This window comes from Aythya ferina (genome assembly GCF_964211825.1).
Source record: "Aythya ferina genome assembly, chromosome: 2".
Classification (NCBI taxonomy): Eukaryota; Metazoa; Chordata; class Aves; order Anseriformes; family Anatidae; genus Aythya; species Aythya ferina.
The window spans coordinates 153,911,371-153,924,620 of record NC_140297.1 but is presented as its reverse complement, the minus strand read 5'-3'; positions in this window follow the sequence as shown (position 1 = coordinate 153,924,620).

The following is a 13,250-nucleotide window of genomic DNA, read 5'->3' as shown; positions in this document are numbered from 1 at the left end:
GTGTGAGCCTCTATGAAGAAAATGGACTCTGCCCTAAGCCAAAACCAAGACATATGTTGTTTTAGAAATCCCCTTCTCTCTTTTTCTATTTAAGGTACTTAATTTCCATCCTTGAAAGCAATAGTCATTCTGAAAAGCTTAGGTAGAAAGTTGTGTTGGGAAATAAAATTTCCTTAGGAAAATCTGCTAGGAAGTCTTAATAGGTAAACCCTACTTCACTCTTGTTCTGAACAACAGACAGTTAGGGGAGTGTACTAAGACACTCATTCATGCCTGCATGCTTTGTTATTCAAGAAATACTATGCTGTTGTCCATGTCCTACAAGAAAGATGTAATTCCTACTCTGAGATTTTCTACACAACAGTTAAAGAAAGGCTGGAAGCAAGAACAGCTGATAAAGAAACAGAAATCAAAGAATAGAAATGCAGCAATTAAACAACCTGCAAATTGTGGACTTCCTAAGAAGTAAGGTAGTTCAGCTAGAGATACTGAAGTTGGCCCAGCATATGCTAGAAGAGAAAATGTGACAGAGTAATTGGTGACAGGATGAGAAATTCCAAAAATACAAGACTTATTTCCTTATGGCCAAATTCTTCTGAAGAACAAAAGGAGATGGCTGCTTCTTACATCTTAGGATGGGGAAAAGAGATAAAGAGCATATTTCAAGATCAAGGAAAAAAAAAAAAAAAAAAAAAAAATTAATATTAAAATAACACTAAAACAAGAGTTTTCTAGCTCATTTCATTGGAAATTGCTAGATACTTTTTTTCTTTCCCAGTTTCTCATCTGATCAGAGAATAGCAGTTGCTAAAGGCTAATAAACAAAACCAGACAGTATATTTTTCCAGGCTTCAGCCCCTCCTTTCTGCTAATTATAGGCATATTTCAAGCTTTTCAGACCAGTTTATTTGTTTTTCAGCATATATCATCTCTACAGTTCATTTTTACGTATTTGATTATTTCCAATTTCATCCTCACATAATGAATCACATCTTTGTTTCAAGAGCTCCTTATCTCCTGATCCCCTTTGGGATCAAAAGCATGAAATTCGATACATTAGTTGTCCTATCACATTACATTAATTAGGAATGAAGATCATGTTTTGAGAAATTGCTTGAACCTTATTAAGTATTTATTGAAATCACTGCATTTTAAATATACACAATTGTATATTTAGTTAAACAAACAAACAAACAAACAAACAAAAAAGCAGTAGAAAGGGAAAAATCTTGAAATCATATTCTCCTGGATGGAACTGAAATTGTTGTCTCCAATCATCTGTCTCATAGGCAAAAATGCCAAAGTTAAATAGCAAAATACTCCTTTTGAACTGGAAGGAGAAGATATAATTTCCTATAGTTAAAAGTTAGAGTATGTTATTGATCTGATTAAAAGTCATGTCAAATCCAAAACAAGGTTTGACAACCACTATGCTGGGAAGTCAGTTTTTGATTGAGTTTCTTCTGGGAGAATTTTTTTTTGTTTTTATCAAAATTTGATAACTCTGTGAATGAACAATGGGACAGCTGTCCTTCTTCTATATTTTAAAAAGTTTTAGTTATCTGTCCTTTCAGCTTCAAAATATCATACTTCCATTAAAAGAAGGAACTTGCAAGAAGCCACAAAATCAATACCCTCTCTCTGTCTTTGCTTCTCCTTGTGCTAGTGCAGAGGATGCCCAGATGGTTGCACAGACACGATTTTATGGTGCTGGCATGCAGCTGGGTGTCCAAGGAACTAATTGAGGCCCACATTTATGACACAGAGCAAGCTCTACTGTGCAGCAGTTTGGTAAAGAACAGGATGATGATGATGTTCCTCTGCAGGAATAGGGGGAGGAAATAGCAACCTTCCATCCTTTTTGTGTCAGACAGTAGATCCAGTAGCTTCAGAGCAGTATCAGAACAGAGAAAGGTGGGGGAAATTCCCATTGTCTGTTTTTTCCAGCTACATAGCCCAGACTTTGCAGTCTGGGTGTCCTGGCAAGCCAACACTCAGCAGGTTCTCCAGCCCATGGCAGTGCTAATCATGTGTTTGAATACAGTTGAAATTAATTAGTTTTGCTGAGTAGAAATAGCTTATGGATGAGCTTTAATTCAAACACAGGAATACAGGCTTTGCTGGATATGAGTTTCAGAACATTCTTTGTTTGGGATTGTGGGATAACATATCCAGCTATGAATGATCAGATACATAACTTCAGTTTTCCCTGCTGTGAAAATGTTTCTGTGCTCCTGGCATTATTTCTAAAGAGGGAGAATAACACCCCCCTTTTGCCAAGGGATTTCTGAAAGCCTGTAAAGATTACTCATCCTCCCTACAGACTCAGAGCAGAGAAATTTATCCAAAAGTCCTCCCTAAGCTGTTTTGTTCTATGGCTTCTGGAGAGGCTTGTTCTCTCTCTAAATACCTCAGAGAGACAAAACCTAGGAGCCAAAACAGACACAATGAAGTTAAAAAATGAACTGAGTGCAAACACAGGCCAGTCCACTCAGGCAGCTTAGATGAGTTCTGGCAGAGTAGCTGAACTCTTGAGTGCTCAACAGCACTGAATGCCAAAAAATGTTCCCTACCTCTGACTTCAAATCATTTTCTTTACAGCTTTGCCTATATTGTCCTTTTGTTTTCATTCTTTCCTTTGGTATTTTTGTCTTCTTAGATAGCAATGATAGGCATATTTATGTAGATTGCTTAATAGGCAAATGTATTCCTGCATGTGCTCTAATGTGTTTCCTGTCATGTTGTTCATTATTCCTTCAGACTTTAATAATGTTCTCAGCTTGATATGCTTAAGAATAATGAAACATTTATTCCTATTCAAGAAGCTAATTAAAAGACTTAGTTTTATGTCTTTTAGGTGGGTTGATGGCTTAATTATAGATGTAACATTCAGAGAAAAAAAATTCTATGTTGGGTGGCCCTATATAACTACACCATGTCTCAGTTTCCATTTTCTCCATGACATTGTGTATTACAGCTCCATGAAAAAAGAACAATGAAACAAAGTTTGAAAGAACTAGCAGCAAAGCTATGACGAGCAATCACTACATGAAACTTAAAGCGAACATTATTTGGAGCTGGAACAGAGTTTTCCATTCTATATCTGAGAGCAAAATGGGGCCTGACTGCTGTCTCCACTTGCCACCTTCAATTCAGATCATAAGTAATTGTGGGTGAATGATACATGGCTACTTGCGCATCCCAGGCTTAATCCTTCAGAGTGGTGAAGTCTATGGGAAGTCAGAGATATTCGGTGCTTCATGGGGTTTTGTTTTTGTTATGCTTCATGATAGGAGTGATTTAGAGCTGTACTGGGATGCCTTTCCAAGGGTTTACCAGAATTATATTTGTATTGTCTGTATAACTATTGTTTGAATGTTATTGTCTTCTTGTTTTATATATGGATATATTTGTTAAAGAGCATAAATTGTGAATTAAAGAAAGAAGACATAAAAAAGCTCTCAGTTAGACGACCACAAGCCTAGTGAAAATAGAAATAACTGTGAATCTTCCACCCCATAAATCCTCAGTCCTGCAGACCTTCAGAACCCACAAGAAAAGCAGAAATGCCCCTACAGCCTGACACAGACTGGAAGCAGGGGCAGAACTACCTGGGGTACTCCAGCTGGGAGTCAGAGGCAGTGAAATGAGATCAAAACCTTGGGTGAGAACCAGTTGCAGACAGGTGTCTGGCAGGGATTTGTGGTAATGAGCATCCTGAGAAGCTCTGAAAGGGATCTTCTGCCCCTTAAATTGCACTGGTGTACTGCAGTAGGATCTGTGACAAACCAGTGGTTTATTTGAGTGGAGAAAGGAGAAGAGGTGAGTATCCTGCTGTGTATCCAGAAATTGTGTATTGCTTAATTTCAGGTCTTAAGAGGATCATATAAGGAGTATCACATGTGCTTCCATCCTGGGGAAGAGATTGGAAACAAGAAGGAGGGCAAAATCACGTTCTTGTACTCTGACTTGTCCCCACCTACAGCACAGCCTTGATAGCTACCATGCATGATAACTCTTTTATTAGAGTTCAGGGCACAGTTGCATATGCCTGTGGTGACATTTTCACTGAACCATATTGAAATATGATGGGATATGGAGACCTGCAGATCTTAGGAGTCAACACCACAGCCTGGAGTTTGGAGACTTTTGACTACACTTACAGGATTTCCTTTAAAAAACAAGGAAACAAGGATTCCCTGTCTTTTTGTAGCAGAAAACTCATCTTGTTTGCAGTTTGGAGACAATGCCAAACCTGTCAATCATGGGCAGCAGGAAATTGTCTTGTAATGGCAACCTTTCTAGCCAGGTTCTGCCATACCTACTTCCTTGAGTTACAGACGTTCGTGAAAACAATCATTTTTCTTACTACTGGGCAGGGTAAGTGCAGCTTCTGACCATAGCGACTACCCACTGCTTGTTAAGTTTGGTAACAGGAGCTACTTTTTTCTATTTCAGACTACAGTCTTCATTTCAGATATAATTATTTTCTTTTTTATTTTCTCTTCTCTTTTTATTTTATTTCTTTTTCAATGATTAGATTGCAACTTGAACAAAAAGTCTAAGGAAATAATTAAAGGCATAACTACAATGATGCAATGACACTAATAGGTTGGTTCCTTTCCTGGAAAGCTGGCTTATCAGCTGTAGGGGCCTGTGATAATTTTCAGACAATCAGGAAATCTCAGAGGAGAGAGGGCTGAAAAGTCATACAAAGAAGAAACAAATATTTTATTAATGGAGATGGAAGAAAGGTTTTCACACCCTTAAGATGAAGTGAGGCTCAGTAATAAAAGTCTGATGAAAGAAAGGAATTTAGTGCACATGAACAAAGGCCTAAGGGAAAGAATGAATTTAAAGGAGAGTTATTAAAGTCAGGGCATTTGTCATTTTTGAAATGGTGTGTTATGTTTCTGTAGTTGTTTTATTTAGTAAATGACAATGAAGTTTTGAGAACATCAGTGACTGGTTTGGAAACAAAAGATCTCAGATCTTCAAGACCCAACACAGTGATCTAAGTTATCTAAATACAGAGAGCTCAAATAGATGCATACACCTCATAATGCAATAAACCTAAACTGCTGGATATCATTCTTTATTTCTACTTTAGTTGAACTGTTTGTCTCCATTTGAATGCAATCTGAAGTTCTTTGGCAAAAGGAAATATTAACTAAACATAGATATATTCATTCACCCCAGCAAAATCCACAGCTCAATCTCACTGACATTTCCATAGCAACCCACTTCTAATGCAGAAACCAGGATTACACTTCAAGTATGGGTGTCCAGTATTACACAGATTAAATATTTGTCTCCATTTCTGCTGGCAAACAGGTATGAAAAAAAACTACTAAAATTGAAGAATTGTCAGAGTCTTAGTTTATAAGACCAACATCTGAACAACAACCTAAAGGCCAGATAACAGTACTTGTTACAAGATATATGAGGACTCTGCTTAATGGAACATCATCTTCTGATTACATCTCAGGAATCACTTAAGAATTAAGAATTAGGAATTGTGAAAATATATGTAGAAATTGAAGGCATAGAAGGCCCTTGGAGAAAATTGAAAACCCAAGCTAGAACTTCCATCACAACAGCTTCTTTATAAAAGATGTGAAATATTGCATTACTTTCTGCAAAGGCTCAACTCAGGAGGAGTAAAATGCAGCTCCATGATGATATTCTTTGATCTTTCCAACTTCAAAAAAGTCCAGACACTTGTTAGGATTCCAGTTCTTGTATATGCCAAGACCTTTTGGCTGTGAAGGCACAACTGTTTTGCTATGATGGTTTCTGTGATTTTCTGAAAAGTTTCCCTGGGAAACAGAACCACCTTCACGAGCTTAGTGTAGTTATTAAGTGATGGGTTTTGCACTGTCAACAAAACAAATTTTACCTGTTGCTTCTCCTTCAGAGAGAGATTTCTCCTTTCAGTCAAGAATTGAATTTGAACCTCTTAGGTCTTCTGGACACCAGATCTCCAGTGTGAGGCTGAGGTATATGATGGTCCAGTGCAGTTAAATTAATTAAACCTTTCAGTTTCTGCTATCCTGTAAGAACAGCGTGAAAACAGCTCACAGCTCGCTTTGCTACACAGTATGCCCACTTTCTAAATATATGGTAGCCTTGATGAAAGCACATGGACTGCTTAGGCAGTGCTGCTGAATGGTGTTAATGCTGAGATGGGGACACTAAGTATATGGGCAGCTCCAGCTGACTCTAGCCTAGCAACAGGTGGTTCTCAACATGCGGGGTTTTCTTCTGATAGCCTGTGCCTGTTGACACTGGCACCTTCTCCCTCCTGCCTCTCATGTCCTGAGGAACAACAAAGATGCAGAAAAACTTCTCCCAGTTCTGGGGGATTTTCACTTCTGCACTTAGCAGTTTGGTCACAGAGAGATGCTGTGCCTGTTTGCCTTCATTACCCAATGCCAAATGACAGCTTTTGTGATCATAAGGAAACTTAAACAATGCCTGCCTACAGCCAATACATCAGAGGACTTCAAAGAGTTTTGATGAGTGGGAGATAAAATTTCAAGCTCTTCCTGAGGCCCAGCACCTGTCTAATCCACATGGGGAGTTTGCCCAGTGGAGTCCTCTTAAATTTAGAAATATTTTTTTTTGGCATATGTTATTCAACTTCCACATGACAATTTTAATTATCTTATGCAGTGGTTGTTTGAACTGCACAGTGAGTGTTCTGTGAGCTAATGTATTTTAATTGAAAAAAACATTATTTCTTAAAATAAGCAATGTATAAAATGGGAAATTTACCACTGTGTCTTCCAAAAAGACTAATGGGAGAAACCAGGCAGGCAGTAAGTGATATTCTAATTGGAGCACACAATTATATGGATGAGAAGAGGGTAGAAGAGAGAGGATGTGATTTAATCCCCTGCAGGATGTTGTGATTCCCCAGTGTGCATCAAGAAATTGCATCAAGACCAAAAATGTTCAGTCTGGAAGAACAGAAAACACAAAAGGACTGGTTTAACCTGGTGGAGTCTAGTTGGGGTGACCTTTACATTACTACTGAATGACACACACTGACTGAGCTGACTGACTTTGGGTGGTTCAGCAGTGACCAAATGACAAATATTTTCCTGAGCATTTTCTGACAGTAAATGTGTAACTGATGGTGGACAAATGTGTCCTGCAACAGGTATCAGTTAAAGGCACTTTGGAATACATCACAAAGTGAGGAGAGTCTCAGAGGTGCAGAGGGTCATTTCTCATTGCCTACAAAGCACAGAGGATTTTACTGGAGAGAGAGGAGGACTTTCAAGCTGTTAGCTGCTCTTCAAAAGTGTAATTCTTTAGGAACTGTAAGCACTTAAGCCTATAGCTCTATTTACTTCAGGAGTTTCTTTTAGTCACTAAGTGTTCTTTATAAATGGAGAAAGTATATTCTCTACATAAAATCATAACAGTGACTATAATTCAAGTGCATGCTATTTCACTCTGGAGGTATAGCTAGTTTTGTGTGTTTGGCTTGTCTTCTGTTTAGGTGCTAGGTTTTCATTGAAAGCATTTTACAACCCAGAAGAGATTAAGAGAAAACTTCTCTTTAAAGTACAGCAGTTTATATGCCCTCCTAGGACATAATTTCCTCTTTTTATGGGCAGATATGATTAAAAACTGCTAATATCTTCTGGTACCTGAAACGACCACCCCCTTGTGTCCTCACTGCACAGTCTCAGACAAAGAACCATGTTTTGTCCCAGTATGTCACCATTTCCATGTGTCAGGAAGGAGACATACAGATGTAGCAGTACAGACAAATACATAGTGTATGAAGCCAGTTTATGAAAATAAATTAGATTGGTGCATGTCCTTCCCCATTATTCCTGTCTTTATGCTTTTCGTGTTGGCAAAATCTTCTTTGGGGCAAATATGGGCTTTTGCCATCTGCCTCTGTGTATTCAGAATAATGCTGGTCCTTGTTATTTATGTTTGCAGAGCTAATATAATACAAATTATCTCCTCCAGATCTACTTTTTTTTTTTCTTTTTCTTTTTTTTTTTTTTTTCTCTTTTAAATACCCTTTCCTAAACCTGCAAAAATCTGTCAGTGCCTTGACTCAAATACTACTGAAATACATGTACTTATTTTTCTTTTCCTTTACCTGACTCTATGTCTTCTTAAATTTTCAAGTAACCAAAATCCCACATAATCCTCAAACTCCTTATCTCCTTATGTACTTTACAATATGTGAAACCACCCTCATCCAAGATCTCACAATCATTTCCAGATACTGGACTGAAATGCATTTCTTTTGCTTCAATACTTAACCAGCTTGATTCACTTCTCCCCAGATCCTGTGCATATCCACAATCATCATATACAAAACCCAGTGTCGTGCTCCCTCCCCACCCTCATAATTTTCTCTCTTTTCAATCCACAATGCCAGCTGGTGGACAGATCACCTTCTCTATGACAACTATTAGTAAATTTCTTTTGTTTTCCCACTTAGTCAGGTTCCCATATGATCAGGTTTAGAGGGGAAAGGAGAAGATAGGGAAAAAGGAAGAAAGAAACAGTGAAAGAATAACTAAATCAATATTTGCTAGTGCTGGGGATCTCTAATGCAAGTCAATGTTGTATTTCACTGATTTTCTTAAGTTTTGAAAAAATAAGTTTTCATCATGAAAATACTAAAAGAAACTAATTTACTAAGAAATACAATACAACAGAGTAGCATGCTGATCTTCTCATTGCTTATCTGTAGACTCAAGAAACTTCCCTGTCTCTTGCTGTATCTGTTATAAGGTCATTTTCTCCCTTTATTTTTGCATATACATCTGTAATTAAATATGCCTTTTGAAGAACTGTCACATCTGATTATATCACTTCTAATTGCCAACTATTGATTGTCAAAATAAATGAGCATCAGAAATGTGATAACTTTGTGTTTGTTTGTTTTTTTTTTTGTTTGTTTGTTTTGATTGTGTTTATTTTTATACTCATTAATTTGATAAAATAAGCAATTGGAACAATTTGGAAAATCACTGAGGGCTTAACATACCTTATTTATTGAAGCTATTCTGGCCCTCAAGGGGCTAGCAAAAGTCTATACATCATTGTAGTTACATATAGGACCTGTTTTCAGATTTAAGTGATGCATACTCCTTTCTTAGATACTTCACTGGGGTCAGAGGTGATTTTCATCTTACTGAAGTAATTTGAGGCTTAGTAAATCTTCAGCTAAAAACTGTAGTTTTCATAAATGAAATATTCTTATAATCCAATCCCGTTGCATGATTCAATTTGCTAGGGCTGAATTTCAACTTATTAATTACTGTCAAGGAAGGCAAGACATGAGTCTAGAAGGATCTTTTTTCCAACTGCCACTAAAAGTTACAATTTATATTTGATTCTAATTATCTGATTTATCTGCAATTAAGTGACCACTGTCCAAAGCATAACAGACCAAGGACCACACTATAAAACAATGACTTCAAATAGAAATAGTTGCAGACAAACTAGAAGAAATAGTTTGGTAATACTTTTGGATTAGTTTCTGCAGTAATTTATAGGCTAGATGTTTTAGAACTCTAAGAAAGCTCCAGATGAAACAGAATGAGCAACTATAATTCACATACAATGTTAATGACAAGTAAGATGGTAATAAGACAGTAGTTATTTTCTAATTATAATTGACAATAACAGTCATATTAGATTGCAAGTGGTATATAAACTTTATGAGTTAAAAGAGTGTAAACAGAAAGTGGATTATTTACTTGAGTCAAATAAGAATCGTTTTGAAGCTGATCTCATTAAACTTAAGTGTTACTGATATATCCAACCTCTACTTCATTGGTAGTCTACAATGTCAGTTATATTTAGTTTAAGATAAATATGCTACTTAGTGTTACCTGAGGGAAAAGAGACCTAAACATCTTTCAGTCTAAATTTCTATAAAATCTGAATCTTGGTACACTAAGATCCAGATGCTCAAAAAACTCGATGCTTCAGTGCCTCCACTTCACCTGGGCATTGCAGAGATGCCACATGAAGGAAAGCAAGCAGCCAAGTTTTATTGAGATCAGTATGTTAAGGCTGACTGTTGCTCTTAGACTGAATTGCTAGAGGAAAATTCTGGGTGCGAAAGGAAAGTGTGAAGGTTTAGAGGCCTGATATGAGACCAGAAAAAAACAGCAGCTGTCCTGCAAAGACTTTGTAGGTCCTAAAGTTGCCTTAAGATTTGTGATATACTAATTCAGAATGAGTTTCTGGAAGCACTGTCATACAGATGAGACATAAAATTAATCAAAAAAAGTCATAAAATAAAGGGTCAATATTTCTTTCTAAAGTGTCCAGGGGTTTCTCTGAGTGCCTAGCCCCCACATGCAAAGTGTAACGCTGTTCCTGTCTAGTGACCAAAGCACATATACAATATAGATCAAAATACCAGCTCTGAGGATCCTATTGCAGTCCCACAGAAACCTTCATGCCTCTTCTTCAGCCCACTCCATGAGGAGAATTAATGGCTTCTCTCTGTTCAGAAGGTAAAGATAGTTTGGGCTATGCTTCTCAAGAAATGTTTTAATTCCAGAACTTCACTCTCACTCTGTCATTTCCTTGTTTCTATACCAGAAACAGTTTTAGACCCTTGGAAGCCCTACACAGGAACTAAACTTCTTGTTCCTCTGTGAGACAAGAACATCTTACCAATTGAATGTCCAGCTTTACCTCTTTTTTATCTAGTAATTCTCCACCAGGTCCTAGGTCAGCAGAGACTGTCTTTGTTTCTCTTCTGTCTTTGTATATCTTCTAGATATAATCTTGTACTTCAATCAGAGAAGTCAATGGACCACTTGAGGAGCATTTTGACATTATACCGTCATTGTCTCATCACAAAAGGCCCCAGGATGGCTTCAACTAACCTAACCAATCCTCAAATGAAAACAAGTTGTCTGCCAGGAATTAGAAGAGATTAACAGGAAGGTATGACAAATGGGCAGCAGAAAGCAAAAGAAAGACGTAAAGTAGACTGAAAAATAAGACTCCAAATAAAAGAACATTAGTAGCAGAGCAATAGGCAGAGAGGACTGCTTGGGTGCAAGCTGCTCCTTATTATGACACAGTCTGGGTAATGATTTATTTACTGTTTGTTGGATCCAAAAAGGAATTGCATGACAGATTGTACTGCAGATACCATTGTTTAAGAGATTTTGTTATTATTATTTTTATTTTTATAATCTTTGCTTTGCTTTTGTGGAAGAAAAATGAAGTGGCAAACAACATTTACTGTTTGTATTTACCAGAGTTATTCCTGGAAGCAGAAAGTGTTATGAAGTTACGAGTTGGGTAACAGAACTGTGTGTATTTTTAATGCAGTATTGTTTTGTTTCATGTAGTAATGGATCTGCAAATGGGAATAAGAGGGCATTGTAGTCAGATGCTTTAAAACACATTTAATTAGGAAATGCTGAAATTATATATTGTTTTAGTAAACTTTTTCAAGAAAAAGAAGTATTATTATTACTAACTTTTTCCAAATGCATAAAATTAAAAGAATAAATAAAAGTCATGGGAGCACCATGCATTTCTAGACATCTGATTTCTAGTGCAACTTTCTCACTTTTGAATGTACTTACAAAGACATACTTGTTAAAAAAAAAAAAAAAAAGCATGCACAAAACGGTATGTTTTTGTGATTTGTTTGATTAAATTTATAATTAAAAAGGAAAGCAAGTTTTCAGCAATTAAGGGCTTTATTCCGTTGTTTCTGAGGTCAGTGATAGAAGTAGGATTAGCCACTGTGAGAAAAGAGAATTGCAGACTGGAAACTTTTTTTTTTTTTGGATTAAGTTAGTAATGGTTGGTGACCCTGTGAAGAAAAATAAAATGGCAGACAGAAGAAGGCAAAAGATAGAAAGACAGTGGGTGGAAATTTAATTGAGGAGTTTGAAATTAGAAGTGTGATGAAAATTTTGAAATTCTTCCTATATTTCCTCCTCCCTGCTTCACTTCCTTCTAGGCTTTCTTTCCCTGTCCTGCAATACAGGAATGTAAAAGAACAAGCAGAGTGAAAGGACAAAGGAATGCATAGTGAACAGAGAAATAAATTTTCCTGTAGTTAGTGACCACAGCATCTAGAGAAAGTCTCTGGTATAAATGCTTAGCTATTAAAATGCTCCTCCTGCCCAGTCCTTTTTGTGTTCCTCCCCAAAAAGTCATTGTGAGTGTCTCAAAAGTGGCTAAGTTCTGCAGAGCCAGAAAGTACTGTAAGAGCTGAGCACTGTGGGTGCTATTTATCGTATGCACTTGCTGGTAGAAGGTCTCTGGAAGTTTAGGCAAGGTCAGTCTGACTTTTATAACGCCGTTACAAGTGTCTGCTCTTGGTATTCAAAGAGACAACTTAATCTCTCGATCAAACGCTACTCATGAATATCAGATTAAGACTGATTTTATTCTTTGCTGTTGGTTTTCCAACAACAAGAATTGTCATGCTTCATGACACAAGTTGATGTCCTGAAAGGAGGGAAAAGGAAACATCCTCACAGCAGTATGCTGGTGACAGACTGCTTCCTTCTGCTATTTGTACTGCCTGTGGATAATGTGTTCACTGTGAAGGCTGACACGATTTGCATACTGTTAAGAAGAAAACTCCACTCAAAACAGAAGGCAGTGCCAGAGCAGGTAACTTATGAATTTGTTTCAATTCTAGACATTATTCGCTACTAACACTCTCACACACACACCCTCCAAATAAACAAACAAAAAAACTGAGCTGATTTAAAATCCTTAATGATATGGCCTCATCACATTGCAAACAAGAACAGATATATAATTTTCACTTGGTGACCTTGCTTGTTAATGGTGTTTTAACCAAGTGACATTGAACTGTTATCTATACCACTGACTTGGAAGCACTATCACTGGTTAGTATTTTTGACTGTGTCATATGGTAAGTCAGATTAGAAATTCATTTCAGAAGATCAGAAGATCATTTCAACCATATCTCAAAGTCTGATTTTGCACTGGCTTCAATTTCAGTTTGTCCTGTTATTCAATAAATTCTAGCACTGTTTCTGGGAAGTTTCAGATAACCCCAGCGTATTTGAAAAGCAATGTGCATGTGCTGGCTAGCAAATTGTCTTGTAAAATTCACGAAGACTATAAAGTACTAACACACACAAAAAGAAATGCATGCACTCTGGCATGTCTGGACTGTTTTATTTTATACTGACAACTCATTTTTTCAGTATTTTTGAAAATACACGTGGTGCTTTCATAACTTA